The sequence below is a fragment of the Bos taurus genome, chromosome 23, assembly GCF_002263795.3.
Source record: "Bos taurus isolate L1 Dominette 01449 registration number 42190680 breed Hereford chromosome 23, ARS-UCD2.0, whole genome shotgun sequence".
NCBI lineage: Eukaryota > Metazoa > Chordata > Mammalia > Artiodactyla > Bovidae > Bos > Bos taurus.
This window is the reverse complement of record NC_037350.1, coordinates 35,940,272-35,958,151: the sequence shown is the minus strand read 5'-3', so window position 1 is coordinate 35,958,151 and position 17,880 is coordinate 35,940,272. Positions and strand designations below refer to the sequence as shown.

The following is a 17,880-nucleotide window of genomic DNA, read 5'->3' as shown; positions in this document are numbered from 1 at the left end:
AAGCCTCTTCAATGAGATGAGTGCTTGTATATATAAGAGATGCACAGAGCTCCCGAGCCCTCCCCCGTGTGAGGATACAGTACAAAGTGTGTGACCAGAAAGGACCCTGCATGACCCTGCTGTGGAAATCAATTTCCATTGTTTTTAAGCCTCTGATATTTTGTTATAGCAACTCAGAAGAACTAGTACAGCATCCTAACAATCTTTAGACAGTTCAGTAAAGCTCATGCTATTTATACAAAGGTGCAGAGCACTTATATTTTCTGGTGTAACACTGTGATAGTTGGCTGACAGTTCGTGGCTGGCTTTCATAAAGAATCCTGAGAATTCAGTCTTCTTGGTAGCATGACCAGAATGATGAACAATTATCTAATTTTTGATTCTAATAACTTGACCCACAATAACTGTCTGTGATTCTTACGGAATCTCTTAATGGTCTTCTTTGTAATGCCAGCTTCTGCTATTTGTGACTAATTTTAATAAGAGCTTCATTCTCTCAACTGTAGGAGTGAATTTTCTTTTGATTTTCTATTAAATGATGATAAGAAATGTTGACAAATTGCCTTCTTAGATTTTGACATCTCTAGAGAGTCTGTGTTTATTTTTTTAAGAGGAGACCCATTTCACAAAGCATGCATTAAAAAGCCGTAAAGCTCAAAGAAGCTTGCTATGGGATAGATCATTACAGCCATCTCAGAGCTGGATGGGATGGATGTGGATTTAGCACTTGTCATGGAGGAGTCGGCACGCCAGGAGTTTGGTGTAAATGTCAATTTTTCATGAATTCCTATGCAGGCAGTGGAACAGGTTAAAAAATGCAGAATGATGCCTATCTTCATTGCTCGACGGCAGGGATGGGAGTCCTCACCAGACAGTGTTAGCTCAGGCCATCTTCCTCTTGACTGTAAGAATAACCTGAATACCCAAAAGATAATGACTTCTTATGTGTTTTATTAGTACTTGCTTATCTTTGTTCCTTCTAATTATCAAATTAAGATTTGGGGAAGACACAACGAATATAAAACTCTCTAGATATGGATTTTGGAGCCAGCCTATAAGAAACCTATTAGGAATCTAAAAAGCAGAAACATAACTCAAGTTTAGTTTTAACTTTCTCTTTTCTTCCTTCCCACTCTCATCCTTTGATTTGAGGAGAGCAGAGAAAGAAGACAAGTGGAACTTCAATAGCAGATGTCCTGGGATACTTTGAAGAAAATGCTGATCTTGGAAATTCTGTTCTCCAGTTCTCTTACTCTTGAAAATATTTTAACCACCAGTGCCCAGGAAGAGGCAAGGTTTCAGTGGCATTGTGTGAAATGCAGGGAAGGCTGCACATGTCAAAAACTGCAGTGAAATTCTGATTCATTTACAGTAGAATCTATCACTATGAATGACTAGGCTCCTGCTTTATGTAGTAGCAGTCTAGAATATAGAAGTCATGAACTTTTTCTTACAAAATCAGATATTTCAAAACTCCTTCTGCATTACAGAGGTCTTTCATTCATGAGCAAAGCAAGAAAGTCCTCTGCAGGATGCTCACCTGGCTGAACACCCTCTCTATGAATGTTTGAAGTTCTTTTACTTTTTTTCACATTCTCTCTGGCTCTTGATAGGATAGCATCTGAGACTTCTTTCATACTCCGCAGGTTCATGACTAGATGATACAGAGATTCATTCCAGGAGTACAGTAACATGAGTAGCCACCTAATAAGGCCTTTGTTCTAAGCAACCATAAGAAACAGTCTCATTAAAATAATCATAATTCAGTGGTTTTGGTAACATGTTATGTTTGCTCAGAGCAGTTGACCTAAAGAACTCTTGGTTATTCCTATGTGTATGCAGAGATTTTTGAAGGTAGTAAAAGTTGTAGAAGTATAAAACATAACCTCTTTGCTGAATTAGTGGAAACAGTGTCAGACTTTATTTTTGGGGGGCTCCAAAATCACTGCAGATGGTGACTGCAGCCATGAAATTAAAAGACGCTTACTACTTGGAAGAAAAGTTATGACCAACCCAGATAGCATATTCAAAAGCAGAGACATTACTTTGCCAACAAAGGTCCATCTAGTCAAGGCTATGGTTTTTCCAGTGGTCATGTGTGGGTGTGAGAGTTGGACTGTGAAGAAAGCTGAGAGCCGAAGAATTGATGCCTTTGAACTGTGGTGTTGGAGAAGACTGTTGGGAGTCCCTTGGACTGCAAGGAGATCCAACCAGTCCATTCTGAAGGAGATCAGCCCTGGGATTTCTTTGGAAGGAATGATGCTAAAGCTGAAACTCCAGTACTCTGGCCACCTCATGTGAAGGGTTGACTCATTGGAAAAGACTGATGCTGGGAGGGATTGGGGGCAGGAGGAGAAGGGGACAACAGAGGATGAGATGGCTAGATGGCATCACCGACTCAATGAACCTGAGTTTGAGTGAACTCCGGGAGTTGGTGATGGATAGGGAGGCCTGGCGTGCTGCGATTCATGGGGTCGCAAAGAGTCGGACACGACTGAGCGACTGAACTGAACTGAACTGAGGTTATTTTAGTAACTAATTCTTCTGATGCATTCTAATTTATAACATGAAGAATTTTCTTTTTTCCTCTGAAATTCTATGACCACTCAGTGAGTTCTTTTATGTTGTCTATTTGCATGAGAGAATCTAAGTATTTTATGGCAAGTGAGTATGTGCTGCAGTGACTGACCCAGGAAAGAGGGATTCCACCTGAGCCCACATCATTGTCACCCAGCGATTCATTCGTATTAATGAATCAGATGAGTCCTTCGTATTGATTTTTGATTGGTAATTTGTTTTATGATATTACAACAAAGAGACAAGGAAGAAGATATGACATTCTTAAACAGGCTTCTCTCCTCAGCTGATCCCACACCAGCACCCTGCTGACATCAGAAGAGTCTGTTTTGTTGACACGTGTCCGGGCAGAAAATGGCACAGCGTTGTCTTTAGTAACAGCATCAGTGGGATTCACAGTGGAGGGCCCCCCTAGTTCACTACTACTAGCAGAATTGAGCCTGAAAATCCCGGGGGCTGAAGATCTCTAGTTAATATTCTTGATTTCTTTACAGCCGTGAATTGTTTTACTGGTAAAGAACAGAGAACTGAATAGGATTAAATATAGTAATGCACATGAAGTGCTGAGTAAAATGTAAGGCCATGTAGTAACTCTCAATAAACTTTAAATTTAAGCTTATTGAAAAATCCCTCCTCCTCTTTCTCTTTGACCTTTTTCCTTTACTTGATCACCCTCATTATTAATGAGCTTAACAGAGGAAAAGAATGCTGGTATCATTAAGAAAGTTGTAGAGAGAGAAGATAGTATTTTAAGGGGGGATGCATGTGAAAATATTTTAAATAATGTTAAGACAGAGGATAATGCAGGAAATCAGAAAGGAGAGATTATAACAGTGAAAATTTGGAGCTACCATAAATGACTAAGGCTTGATGTGTAAACTGTGTTGTCCTCTGAACAGAGGCAATTGTTGCCGCCTTGAGAAGCAAAGCAATGTTTTATAGGCCATTGTGGGGGAGACTTACAAATTAAGAATAAAAGGTGACAGAGGAGTCGTTGAAAATGACGAGTGAAGGAGGTGTCAGAGAAGTAGAAGCAGAATCAGGAGAGCCTTGAAAGGCAGACGCGGTGGCTCGGGTGGTGCAGTATAGGACTCCCACGTAGGACTCACTAGTAACAGGGAGTACTCAAAACTGGGTGTGTTTCTTACATATTCACGAATTTTGCGATCTTATATTTTACACATGGAAGTTCCATTCATTTCATGTTTTGATACAGTGTAATAGCTGCAATCCTGTGTCTAATGCATTGGTTGAACTAAAGTTGTCTGCATGGACAATTTATGGATCTGTTATTTATTTTGCTACTACAGATCTTTAGTCATCCCTTGATTTCACTCATGCTTCAACAACTGCATAATATAATTTCTCTTCAATTGCTGACGGTTCTTCAACCTTTCTCTGCATGTACGATTACCATTACCTCTAATAATCTGATTCTTGGTAACACCAGTTAGTGTCTCATGTGATCCAGTGAAAAACCCAGGGGTAAAAGACTCACGTGCCTGTGTTCGACTTGTTCTTTTTCTTCAGGAGCATGGAGGGAAGCGGTGTGGCAGCTGTTGGTGATGTTAATATAGTACTATCTGCCCTGGGCATACTGTTCATCCTGAAAGTGATCAGGTAATTAGTTAGGGTTGTTGGGCATTCATTATATGAACCAGAACATTAACATGTTTGATAGACGTGTAATTTTTTTAATGGGGGGGGTCACAAAATTTGAAAGTCATTCTTTTCCTACTTTTTCTCTACATTGTCTCTATAAAAAATGATTTTACATCTGACTTTTCTAAGTTCAACCTCTCTGTTTTATTATTATCTTTTTTTTAATTTAGTATTTGAACCAACTATAGTACATAAGTATCAATATTTGGTGCTTCCCAGGTGATGGTAGTGGTAAAGAACATTCCTGCCAATGCAGGAGATATAAGAAGACTCAGGTTTGATCCCTAGGTGAGGAGCATCCCCTGCAAGAGGGTACAGCAGCCTACTCCAGTATTGTTGCCTGTCTATGGACAGAGGAGCCTGTTGGGCTACAGTCAGTAGGGTTGCAAAGAGTTGGACACAACTGAAGTGACTTAGGATGCATGCACGCACCTATATTTAACCACTTAATCTCTTGTTTACTGTGGGTTGGAGCCAATATATTCCCTTATAAGGAGTTATACAGTTATGACTCTGACTTATCTCTGATCCGCACACCAAAAAGCTTAGTGTTCTTCCCAGGTGCAAAATACAATATTGTTTATGGTGACAAAATGGTACGGCAGAAAAACATGGCATAAAGTTGTAGGAAACACTAAGCATGGACTGAGAATAAGAGTAGAAAAATCTAGCTAACACATTGACAGAGAAAAACTAATAGCGAAAGTTATGAACATTTAAAAAGATTACTTGGAAGAGTTGGAAAAAACATGGACAGTCAAAAATGAAGGATGAAACAAAAACTAGTGAGTAAAGCAGCCATGAAATTAAAAGACGCTTACTCCTTGGAAGGAAAGTTATGACCAACCTAGATAGCATATTCAAAAGCAGAGACATTACTTTGCCAGCAAAGGTCCATCTAGTCAAGGCTATGGTTTTTCCACTGGTCATGTATGGATGTGAGAGTTGGACTATAAAGAAGGCTGAGTGCTGAAGAATTGATGCTTTTGAACTGTGGTGCTGGAGAAGACTGTTGGGAGTCCCTTGGACTGCAAGGAAATCCAACCTGTCCATCCTAAAAGGAGATTAGTCCTGGGTATTCATTGGAAGGACTGATGCTGAAGCTGAAACTCCAGTACTTTGGCCACCTGATGTGAAGAGCTGACTCATTTGAAAAGACCCTGATGCTGGGAAAGATTGAGGGCAGGAGGAAAAGGGAACAACAGATGATGAGATGGTTGGATGGAATCACCAACTCAATGGATATGAGTTTGAGTGAACTCCGGGAGTTGGTGATGGACAGGGAGGCCTGGCGTGCTGTGATTTATGGGGTCACAAAGAGTCAGACACGACTGAGTGAACTGAACTGAAAAAGAACTATATGAATTTAATAGAAACCTTTAGCACCGTTTTTTTATTAATTGTCTGCTCTACTGTGTGCTCCTTGATTGACCTAAAAGAATTAACGTATAACTTTCAAATACCTTCATCAGGAAGAGAATAATTGTTTACAGTTGTAGACCCCCCTTCTATTGTAGCTCTAAACCTATTCCCTGCAAATCTTAATTTCTGTTGTTTATTCCACTGAGTCTATTGTATTCTTTTATGGCATTCCTAGCTGACAAATACAAAATCATTTATTCTGGAAATTTAAAAAAGAAAATGAAAAAAAGGCAGTTGAAAAAGTTATTGCACTCCTTTGGAGTCTTTGAGATTTCACAAAACTGATTCTTTCTTCGATTTCCACATCTTATGAGCTGGCGGCTTCTTTGACCTAGAGAGTATGTTATTTGAAGTTTGGCTGATGCAGCCTTCTTGTTTAAAGGATAGTGTAGTCCAGTCACTTATGCGAAGCTTCATTCTGGGAGTCTGGCAGGCTACAGTCCATGGGGTCACAAGAGTTGGACACAACTTAGCAACTAAACCACCACCACCACCACAGTACTTACAAACTCATTGAACATTTTCGAGGAGAGGTTATAGATGTAGTGGGACAGGTTGGTGGCACGGGTAAATAAGTCTTTAAGGGAGTTCAGGCAGAGGTCATCAACGTGAGGACAGAGGGATGTGCAGAAGTTGCCTTGGCACAAGAGCAGATTTGACATGACCAGCAGCAGGAGCAGGCGGGACCCTGCTTAAAACATGAGCCATTCTGAGATGATCTAGTCACTTGCGGTTATCAAATCCATCTTGTAGAGGGAAGCCTTCTCTTTCCCTGTTGCTCTGAGCAGGAGTTGGTGCTGTAGTAGCTGGGGTGGGGAAGAAGCAGCGCCTTCTGTGTAAATTTAGATGGATGATGATATTTGCACAGACAGATAGTTGGAGAATAGGTTACTCCCTGCATTTTTATATTGCTCCCAGGAGTGCTTCTGTGCCGTGCAAACATTTGGAACTTAATTTTGAGCCAGAATGTTTAGGCCATTCTTTTAAGACAATTTAATGTTGGGACTCTGCAGACTCTGAGCAGCGAGGCCCTCTAGAAGTTTGTAATTTTTTCACTCTGCATTGACTAATGCTTGCATTTTAGACACTGAAATGACAAGAAAAGTCTAGTTGATCTGTGTGGTTTACTGTCACGCTGGTAAGAGTAAACACACGACTGACTGATCGCTGCTATTGAGTACAAAGAGAATACTAAGAGAAAAAGGATTCTGTACCTTGGATCTGCTCACTCACCTTAGTAACCCCATGCATGTCTTTGATACTTTCCCAAAAGCTTTAAAACATTTTAAAATTTGTGTTTCACGGTAACCCTGTGAGATAGCCTTAATCTTCACTATTATCATCAAATTATATTAAGATGTGATGACTTAGAGAAGGGCAAGTGATTTTCCCCAGGTCCCATTATTAGCAGATGCAGGTGACTGAGCATCAATACAGTCATCTGTCCACCTCCTGATGTCACATCACACATGCCTGTGGCTCTCGGTCTGCATGTGTGTAACCAGGACCACATCAGGAGCTGTGATGACTCTGCTTAAAGAGAAAAATATTTTGTTTTTGACTGCAAAACAGCAGTGACCCTAGAACATTGGTTTTATCCACTCGTTCTGCTCTGTCTATAAAACACTTACTGTTACAGTCTTTGACAATTATTAGTGTGGGGGCCTGGTTCTCCTGGCTAGCCTTTCTTCTAGGCACCTTGACAGCTCTTCTACTTTTATGCATCTTTAATCTTCTTGTTAAGTTTGTTTCTTTGAGAAAATAGCAAATAAATCTCCAGATGGTAATACAAGAGTATTACCTGGTCAGCACCCAAGACAACGTCATCAGCTCTGCGAACATGGCCTGCCCTTTCCTGACTTTGACTTTTTAGGGACAAAATTTACCCGTTTGGTTGGGAGTACATCCTGACAACCCATGGGGCTTAGTTTTTGAACCATCTCCAAACATCTCCTCTTTGACAGTAGAACTAGACCTTCATGCTTCCATGATGTATTGTAATATTTCAGAAACTATACGTGGCCCTACCTTTGGCCAACAGAAGCATAAATCATAGACTCTTGCAAGCATGATTTTAATATTACTTTTCCTGTCTGTCCTTTGTAAGGAAGCAGAATTTAAGAATGAAGTAAGCAAGAATTTAGTTTGGACAAGAGAACTGATAAAATAGAGATTTTACCCTCCTGAATGAGATCTGAACATGATTCTTTTTCCAGTTTACTAGAAGAGTGGTAATTTAATTAAGGATAAGACATCAGCATTTACTAGATTTTCTCTGCTCTTAGTTCAGAGAGGCATGGTATCTAAGAATAAAATGGTTATTTAAAATTAGGTGATGAAAATAAGTGGTTCTCAAAAAGAAGACATATAAGTTGGAGAAATTTGGGACTATCTGTCTCATCAACTAAAGAGCTTATTGTGACAGGCAAGGAGAATAATAGCTTGTATAACATAGATGCATTTATGTGCATGTATTTCTGTGCATACATGTGTTATGCATAAATATATGCTTAATTCCTACATGGAGATTTGGACCTTATCAAAATTAGATTTTATAATAGGTAGTAAATATAGCAGAATACCCTAATTCCTAATGTAATCAATTATTTATTGGTAGATGACTATATGATTTTTTTTTTCTATTGAAAGGTTATTTCTTTTCTGACACCATACACAAAAATAAACTCAAAATGGATTAAAGATCTCAACATAAGACCAGAAACTACTAGAGGAGAACATAGGCAAAACACTCTCCGACATACATCACAGCAGGATCCTCTATGACCCACCTCCCAGAATATTGGAAATAAAAGCAAAAATAAACAAATGGGACCTAATTAAACTTAAAAGCTTCTGCACAACAAAGGAAACTATTAGCAAGGTGAAAAGGCAGCCTTCAGAATGGGAGAAAATAATAGCAAATGAAGCAACTGACAAACAACTAATCTCAAAAATATACAAGCAACTTCTACAGCTCAACTCCAGAAAAATAAATGACCCAATCAAAAAATGGGCCAAAGAACTAAATAGACATTTCTCCAAAGAAGACATACAGATGGCTAACAAACACATGAAAAGATGCTCAACATCACTCATTATCAGAGAAATGCAAATCAAAACCACTATGAGGTGCCATTTCACGCCAGTCAGAATGGCTGTGATCCATAAGTCTACAAGCAATAAATGCTGGAGAGGGTGTGGAGAAAAGGGAACTCTCTTACACTGTTGGTGGGAATGCAAACTAGTACAGCCACTATGGAGAACAGTGTGGAGATTCCTTAAAAAACTGGAAATAGAACTGCCTTATGATCCAGCAATCCCACTGCTGGGCATACACACTAAGGAAACCAGAATGGAAAGAGACACGTGTACCCCAATGTTCATCGCAACACTGTTTATAATAGCCAGGACATGGAAGCAACCTAGATGCCCATCAGCAGATGAATGGATAAGAAAGCAGTGGTACATATACACAATGGAGTATTACTCAGCCATTAAAAAGAATACATTTGAATCAGTTCTAATGAGATGGATGAAACTGGAGCCTATTATACAGAGTGAAGTAAGCCAGAAAGAAAAACACCAATACAGTATACTAATGCATATATATGGAATTTAGAAAGATGATAACAATAACCCTGTGTAAGAGACAGCAAAAGAGACACTGATGTATAGATCAGTCTTATGGACTCTGTGGGAGAGGGAGAGGGTGGGGAGATTTGGGAGAATAGCATTGAAACATGTATAATATCATGTATGGAACGAGTCGCCAGTCCAGGTTTGATACACGATACTGGATACTTGGGGCTGGTGCACTGGGACGACCCAGAGGGAGGGTATGGGGAGGGAGGAGGGAGGAGGGTTCAGGATGGGGAACACAGGTATACCTGTGGCGGATTCATTTCGAATATTTGGCAAAACTAATACAATATTGTAAAGTTTAAAAATAAAATAAAAAAAAAAAAGGTTATTTCTGTGTTCGCTTTGGTAGCACATATATTAAAAAATTGCAGTAATACAGAGAAGGTTAGCATGGCCCCTGTCCAAGTATAAAACACAAATTTGTGAAGTCTTCCATATTTTTCTGTAACAGCTTCAAGGGGTGGGACTGGAAGGAAGGTGGGAAGGAGGTTCAAGAGCAGGGGGACATAGATTTACCTATGCCTGATTCATGTTGATGTTTGGCCAAAAGAGGTACAGTATTGTAAAGCAATTACCCTCCATTAAATATTAATAAATTTAATTATTAAAACTGTTATTGGGGATCATATAACAGGTTTAGATATCCATTGTACGACTAAAGAGGATCTGACTCGAAACTGATGGCATCAATTATCATCGGCTAGTGATTCATTAACTTTATAGTTGAATGAGAAAAGTAAACTAACAAACACTACTGTCTGTGATTCAGTGTCATAGCAAGCTATAATCCTAGTCTGCGTTCGCTTTTCGGTGGTATGGTGACCAAACTTTGAAACTGAGGCTGTTTCCAGAAGCGCACAGTCGTTAGTCCTGCCCAGGGTTTTTGTTCCTGATGCTGGAGGCTTGTGTTCACTGGTCACTAAGGCCGAAATTTTCTCTGCTGAGCATTCTCTGGGTCTATCACGTGCACAAGTCTTTATATTTTGGTTTTCTAATTTGATTCTCTTATTCTTTTGATCAGATTACCAAGTCTCTTTATGATTTATTTTCAGACCCATTTGTGCTTTGATCTTTCTGATGCTCATTAGTGTATTTGCTTCCATGTCTATCTCTCTGAGTAGTTTTCAGCATCTACATAAACCCTACCCTATTCTCTTACTGTCTGGATTTTGGCTTTTAGCATCGTCATATTTTTATGAACTTCATTTTCCTTCTGGTGCGGTTTCTGGTACACAGTTTAAGCTGGTTGGCTCACATCTGGCTTGTGTGTGTTGTCTCAAGAAAATTAGAGAACTCTGCTTTCTTTCTAGGCAATACTGCCCCTTGTTTTGATACCATTGCTAATTTTCTGTAATTTCAGTTCCTGCCTCATAAGCTTGTCTTTCTCAATCTACTGTAACTGGAGTACTGTATGTCTCTATGTTGGTATTACTATTCTAAATAAACATCAACCTAGTATAGCAGAGAATTAAAGGGAATAAAATTACAGTACTACTAGGAATAATACATTCCCCTGAATTATAATCCAGTGATGCTCCCAGTTTTAAATGACTTCTATCCATGTGTTATTGAGGTCCCCTAAGTCATTTTTCCTTACTAGATGTTTCAGTTTTGACATAGAATGTAGAAAACAATGGAGTGGAAAATTCTGAAAATCCCCTTGTATTTTAGATTCCTCAAGATTCAGTACGTAATGATTAGTTTTTTATAGTCAGTAGGGCTATTCTTAGCACATATAGCTCAGTGTAGGGTGATTGTTATTGAGTGAAGGATGTATACTGTGAACTGCGATCACTAAACAGGTGATTGGAAAGAAAGAAAGCAATTCCAGGAAGACACAGGCATTTGTTCTGGAAGGAAAATCTTACAGTGTCTGTCATCTGCAGTGTACACTTCAGATTTTTCAAAATACTTTTCCTTTGCTCATTTAATAATTTGGTTATTTAATTTTTTATTCCTACTGAGTTGCATGAGTCTCTTATATATACATGGATATGAAGCCCTTACCAAATATGTGATTTGCAAATATTTTTTTCATTCCATAGTTTGCCATTTCATTTTATCGATGGCTCCTTTTACTATGCAGAAGCTTTTGAGTTTGATGTGGTCCCACTAGTTTATTTTTGCAGCTCTCACCTTTGCTTTTGATAATTGAGTTGTATGAGCTGCTTGTATATTTTGGAAAGCAATCCTTTATCAGTTGTTTTACTTGATATTATCTTCCATTTTTACCAAATGCACAGACTGGCTGAATGGATACAAAGACAAGACCCATATATATGCTGTCTACAAGAGACCCACTTCAGTCCTAGAGACACATACAGACTGAAAGTGAGAGGATGGAAAAAGATATTCCATGCAAAAGGAAATCAAAAGAAAGCTGGATTGGCAATTCTCGTATCAGAAAAAATAGACCTTAAAATCAAAACTATTATAAGAGATAAAGAAGGACACTACCAAATGATCAAGGGACCAGTCCAAGAAAAAGACATAGCAATTGTAAATATTTATGTGCCCAACATAAGAGCACCTCAATACATAAGGTAAACGCTGACATAAAAGGGGAAATGGACAGTTAACACAATAGTAGTAGGACAAGTTACCACCCCACCTACACCAATGAACAGATCATCAAAACAGAGAATTAATAAGGAAACATAAGCCTAAAAGGAAATATTAGAGCAAATGGACCTAATTGATATCTCAGCACATTGCATCCAAATGCAGAAGAGTACACTTTCTTCTCAAGTGCCCATGGAACATTTTCCTCATCTTGGGTCACAAATCAAACCTCAGTAAATTTAAGAAAATTGAAATCATATCAAGCATTTTCTCTGACCACAACTCTTTGAGACTAGATATCAATTAAAGGAAAAAAAAAAAAACTTTAAAGTACACCAACACAAGGAGATTAAACAACACATTTCTAAATAATATACAGGTTACTGAAGAAATAAGGGAAATAAAAAAAATTCCTAGAAACAAAGAACCTTGAAAACATGATGATCTAAAACTTATAGGATGCAACAAAAGCAGTTCTAAGAGGCAAGTTTATAGCAATACAAATCCTACTTCAAGAAACAAGAAACACATTGAATAGACAACCTAAATTTACATATATTTATCTTTTTAAAAGTTTCTCTTATCAATGTCTTAAAGGTTTTGTATAAAATCTTTCAACACGTTGCTTAAGTTTATTTCTAAGTGTTTTATCTTTTTTTGATAGTAATAGTAAATGGGATTGTTCTCTTTATTCCATTTTCTGATAGTTCATTGTTGATATATAGGTAGGCACTGAGTTTCATATATTGGAATATAGTAAACAAAATGTATGCTACATCTTTAAAGAATAGACATTTTTCCACTAATAAGACATTTAGATGATCAAGAGGTATATGACAAGATGCTCAACATCACTAATAATCAAGGAAATGCAGAACAAAAGCAGAAGAGATATCAACTCATACCTGTTTGAATGGCTAGTACCAAAAATGTATGAAATGACAAATGTTATTGAGGATGTGGAGAAAAAGGAGTGTTTATGCACTGTTGGTACGGATGTATACCAGAGCAACTCCCATGGAAAAATACTGTGGAGGTTCCTCAAGAAATTTGAAAGAGAACTGTTATGTGATCCGTTATCCCACTTCTGGATATATAGTCAAAGGAAATGAAATCATTGTCTCAAAGAGAGATCTGTATTCCCATGTTCATTGCAGCATTATTCACAGTAGCCTTGGTATAGGCACAACCTGAATATCTTTCGACAGGTGAATGGATTAAAACAATGTGATGTGACATATATAGGTAAATATTATTTAGCCCTTAGAGAAAGAAAGAAATCCTTCCATTTGTGGCAACATGGATGAAAGTGGAGGGCATTACGCTAAGTGAACTAAGTCAGAGAAAGACAAATACCATGTGATCTCAATTATAAAGAATCTAAAGAAAAGAAAAAAAGGAACTCAGAGTAGAAAAATGATTGCCAAAGCCTGGAGGGTGGGGGAAATAAGGAGAGATTTTTAAAGGTTACACATTTTCGTGTATAAAAAATTAGTAAAGTCTGAGGATCTAATGTGTGAGCCTCATGATCTAATCATGAGATCAATCATGAGTTTTAGCAAGCTTTGGGAGTTGGTGATGGACAGGAAGCCTGTCTTGCTGCAGTCTGTGGGGTCACGAAGAGTTGGACATGACTGAGCAACTGAACTGAGGATCTAATGTATAGCACGGTTAGTGTAACTAATAAGATTGTGTTGTGTATTTGAAATTGTCTAAGAGAGTGGACATCATTGAATGGCACCACTGCACTTGATGGGCATGAGTTTGAGTAACCTCTGGGAATCACTGATGGACGGGGGGCCTGGCGTTCTGCAGTCCATGGCGTCGCAAAGAGTCGGACATGACTGAGCCACTGAACTGAACTGAAGAGCGAGGAACTTAGCTGTGTTCTCCTCAAAATGCAAAAGTTAAACGTGTGGTGATGGCGGTGTTACTTAATAGAAGGGAAACTCGTTTCTAATCCATGCACAAATGGGGGTGGACAAGATGAGGAGGGGTAGGTGGAAGTGGGGTACACCTCTCTCCACTGATGCATCAAGAACGTCTAAACGCAGCAGTTCTCACAGAAGACCAGGTGAATCCTGCAGGACTCCCTGACTACTGAGAAGGAACATCCGGATTCATACAGAACTCAGTAGGACAAAGGAAAGAAGGGACAAGGGAGAAGGGGAAAGAAGGAGGAGAGCAAGTGGGACCAGCCTGCACCTGGGGATGAGGGAGCTGAAGCACAGGGGAGAGATCCCCACGTCCATGCCCATCCACTGGGACGGGGGAGGCATTTGAAGCAGTTGGGGAGTGAGCTAACTAATCTGTGACAGTCTGAACGGAGTGAGAACCACATAGACAAGCCATGCTGCAGCCTCTCATACCTCGGACAGGGTTGTAAGTCCACTGGTGTCCACGGAAGCTGGGAGCTGGAGCCATGGGGACTGTGGAATGATCCCAGGGTGAGGACTCCTGTTGACCATGGGGAGTCAGCCGGATGGGATGGGGTGGAGGAAATGTGCTGCATGGAATGCTTCTTAAGGAAAGCCATGAGGCCATAAAAGTAGGGTTCAACTGCCTGTGGATTAGAGCTATCTCTTTCTCCATGCTGGTACCTGTAGGTTGAGCAATAGAGAAAGACTTCAGTGAGGGTGGTCCTTGAGTGCCTGATGGACTAAGCAATGGAGAATTTTGAATGCCTATATACCCTACCCTACCCTATTCTCTGGCCAAATTTTGGTTTTTAGCATCATAATGTTTTTATGAACTTAAATTTCTTCAGGTAGAGTTTCTGGTATACAAATTAAGCTAATTCCTCACATCTGACTTGTTCTTGGTGTTTCAAGAAACTTTGAGAACCTTACTTTGTCTCAAGGCAATACTACCCTTTATTTTAATACCATTGTTGACTTCCCATACTTTCATTTCTTGCCTAATATAATCTATGTCTTTCTCTATTCACGATAACTTTAGTAGTATTTGTCCTTATGTTGGTATTAATATTTATAATAAATTACTAACCTGATGCAGCAGAGAATCAAAAGGAATACAGTTACAATAGTAATAATAAATTACCTGCAAATTATAATCCATTAATGCTCCCATTTAAAAATGATTTTCTATGTGTATATTATTGAGGTCTCTTAACTCATTTTTTTTACTAGATGGTTCAATTTTGAAATGAAATATAGAAAATAATGAAATGGTAAACTCTGAGAATTACCTTCCTTTTTATATGCCTAAATAGTAAGTATGCAAATATTAGTTTTTTTCCCCTAGTGGGACTATTCTTAGCACATATCATAGCTCACTGTGCAGTGATTGCTATGAGTTGAAGAATGTACACTGTGAACTGTAATTGTCAAACAAGTGAGTGGAGATGAAGAAAGTAATGCCGGGAAGGCACAGGCTGTTGTTGTTCTGGAAGGAGAACCTTGCTGTGTCTTTCATCTCCAGTCTAATCTTCAGATTTATTGAAACTCTTACTTTTCTTATACTCCATTAAAAATGTGGATTATTTGTGTTTTTTTGCCCTTGAGTTGTATGAGTATCATGTGTTTTTGAATGTTAAGCCCTTATCAGATACGTGATTTGGAGATATTTTCTCTCAGTCCATAGGTTGCCATCGATTTTGCCGATGTTCCTTTGTTTGGAGTCGGATGTGGTCCCACTTGTTTATTTTTGCAGTTGTTGCCTTTGCTTTTGGTGTGAAACCCAAAAACTCATTGCAAAAACCCATGTCAAGGAAGATTACCTCGATGTTTTCTTCTGGGAGTTTAACCGCTTAAAGTCTTATGTTCCATTTTTAGTTGACTTTTGTGTATGGTAAAAGACAGGAGTACAGTTTCATTTTTTCACAGGACTATCCAGTTTTCCCAGTGCCGTTTTGAAAAGCTTGTCCTTTCCCCACTGGATCTTCTTGGCTCCGTTTTCATAAGCTAACCGACAATATACGGGTGTGCGTTTCTTTCCGGCTTCTCTGTTCTGCTCTGTTGATCTATGTGTCTGTTTTTGTGCCAGAAGCAAGTCATTCTGTTTTGATTACTACAGCTTTCTAATATATTTGAAATCAGCAATCATAGTCTCGAACTTTGTTCTTCTTTCTCAAGATCACCTTGACTCTTTGGTATTTTGTGATTTAATAAAGCAGAATAGACCAAGAAGAGATGGAAAAAGTACACAGGAGAACTATAAAAAAAATCTTAATGACCCAGATAATCACAATGGTGTAGTTTCTCACTGTGAGCCAGACATTCTAGAATGTGAAGTCAAGTGGGCCTTAGGAAGCCCTGCTTCCAATAAAGCTAGTGGAGGTGATGGAATGCCAGCAGAGCTATTTAAAATCCTAAAAGATGATGCTATTAAAGTACTCCACTCAATATGTCTGACAATTTGGAAAAGCCAGCAGTGGCCAGAGGACAGGAAGAGGTCAATCCTCATCCCAATTCCCAAGAAGGGCAGTACTGAAGAATGTTCAAGCCACTGAACAGTTGCACTCATCTCCCATCCTAGTAAGGTTATGCTCAAAATCCTCCAGGCTAGGCTTCAGCATTATGTGAACCCAGAGCTTCCAGATGTTCAAGCTAGGTTTAGAAAAGGCACAGAAACCAGAGATCAAATTGCCAACATTTGCTGGAACATAGAAAAAGCAAGTGAATTCCAGAAAAACATCTGCTTCATTGATCTCACCAAACTGTGTGGATCACAACAAAGTGGAAAATTCTTAAGAAGCTGGGCATGCTAGACCAACCTTACCTGTCTTCTGAGAAACCTGTACACAGTTTAAAGAACAACAGTTAGAAGCAGACAAGGAACAATAAACTGGTTCAAAATTAGTGAAGAAGTCTGTCAAGGCTGACTATTATCACCCTGCTGATTTAACTTATATGCAGAGCATGTCATGCAAAATGCTGGACTGGATGAGTCCTAAAAGCTGAAATCAACATTGCTGGGAGAAATATCAACAACCTCAGATATGTGAATGATGCCACTCTAATGGCAGAAAGCAAAGAGGAACTAAAGAGCCTCTTGATGAGGGTGGAAGAGGAGAGTGAAAAAGCCGGCTTAAAACTCAATATCAAAAAAGCTAAGATCTGGAGAAGGAAATGGCAACCCACTCCAGTATTCTTGCCTGGAGAATCCCATGGACAGAGGAGCCTGGCAGGCTACAGTCCATGGGGTCGCAAGAGTAACAACTTAGTGACTAAACCACCAAGGGTTGTTTGTCAATAAATGATTAATCACACAATGGAATATAATTAAAAAAAAAAAAAAAGCTAAGATCATGGCATCTGGTCCCATCACTTACATGGCAAATAGAAGGGGAAAAGGTGGAAGCAGTGACAGATTTCCTCTTCCTGGGCTCTAAAGTCACTGTGGATGGTGACTGCAGCCACGAAATTAGAAGACGGTTGCTTCTTGGCAGGAAAGCTCTGACAAACCTAGACAGTGTGTTAAAAGCAAAGACATCACTTTGCTGGCAGAGGTCTGTATAGTCAAGGCTATGCTCTTTCCATTAGTCACATACACATGTAAGAGCTGGACAGACAATAAAGAAGGCAGAGTGCTGATGAACTGATGTTTTTGAACTGTGGTGCTGTAGAAGAATCTTGAGAGTCCCTGAGCACCAAGGAGATCAAACCAGTCAATCTTAAATACTCTTCAGAAGGACTGATGCTGAAGCTGAAGCTCCAATACTTTGGCCACCTAATGTGAATAGCTGAGTCACTGGAAAAGACTCTGATGCTGGGAAAGATTGAAGACAGAAGAAAAAGGCTGACAGAGGATGAGACGTTTGGATGCCATCACCAATTCAATGGGCATGAACTTGGGCAAATTCTAGGAGATGGTAAGGGACAGGGAAAGCTGGAATGCTGCAGTCATGGGATCACAAAGAGTCGGACACGACTTGTCAACTGAACAAAGCAACAGTTTTATACAAGTTGTAGAATTTTTTTTCTGTTTTGTGAAAAACACCTTGGAATTTTGAAAGAGACTGCAGTGAATATGTAGATAGCTTTGGGTAGTATG

At 39.2% G+C, this 17,880-nt stretch overlaps 1 long non-coding RNA gene, 1 other non-coding gene and 1 pseudogene across 2 annotated transcripts in view; 2 read left to right on the top strand and 1 right to left on the bottom strand.

Annotated features, from left to right (window-relative positions):
- The window catches only part of LOC104975693 (uncharacterized), a 44,270-nt gene that overhangs the window by 21,276 nt on the left and 5,114 nt on the right, over positions 1-17,880 (top strand). Inside the window, exon 3 of the long non-coding RNA XR_814922.4 lies at positions 4,108-4,197. This is a non-coding gene — a long non-coding RNA (uncharacterized lncRNA). The remainder of the gene's footprint in view (positions 1-4,107; positions 4,198-17,880) is intronic.
- Positions 1,484-14,599, bottom strand: LOC788707 (placental prolactin-related protein 4-like; annotated as a pseudogene).
- Positions 9,637-9,745, top strand: LOC112443887 (U6 spliceosomal RNA). Its single transcript, XR_003032295.1, has one exon. It is a non-coding gene; the product is annotated as a U6 spliceosomal RNA (small nuclear RNA).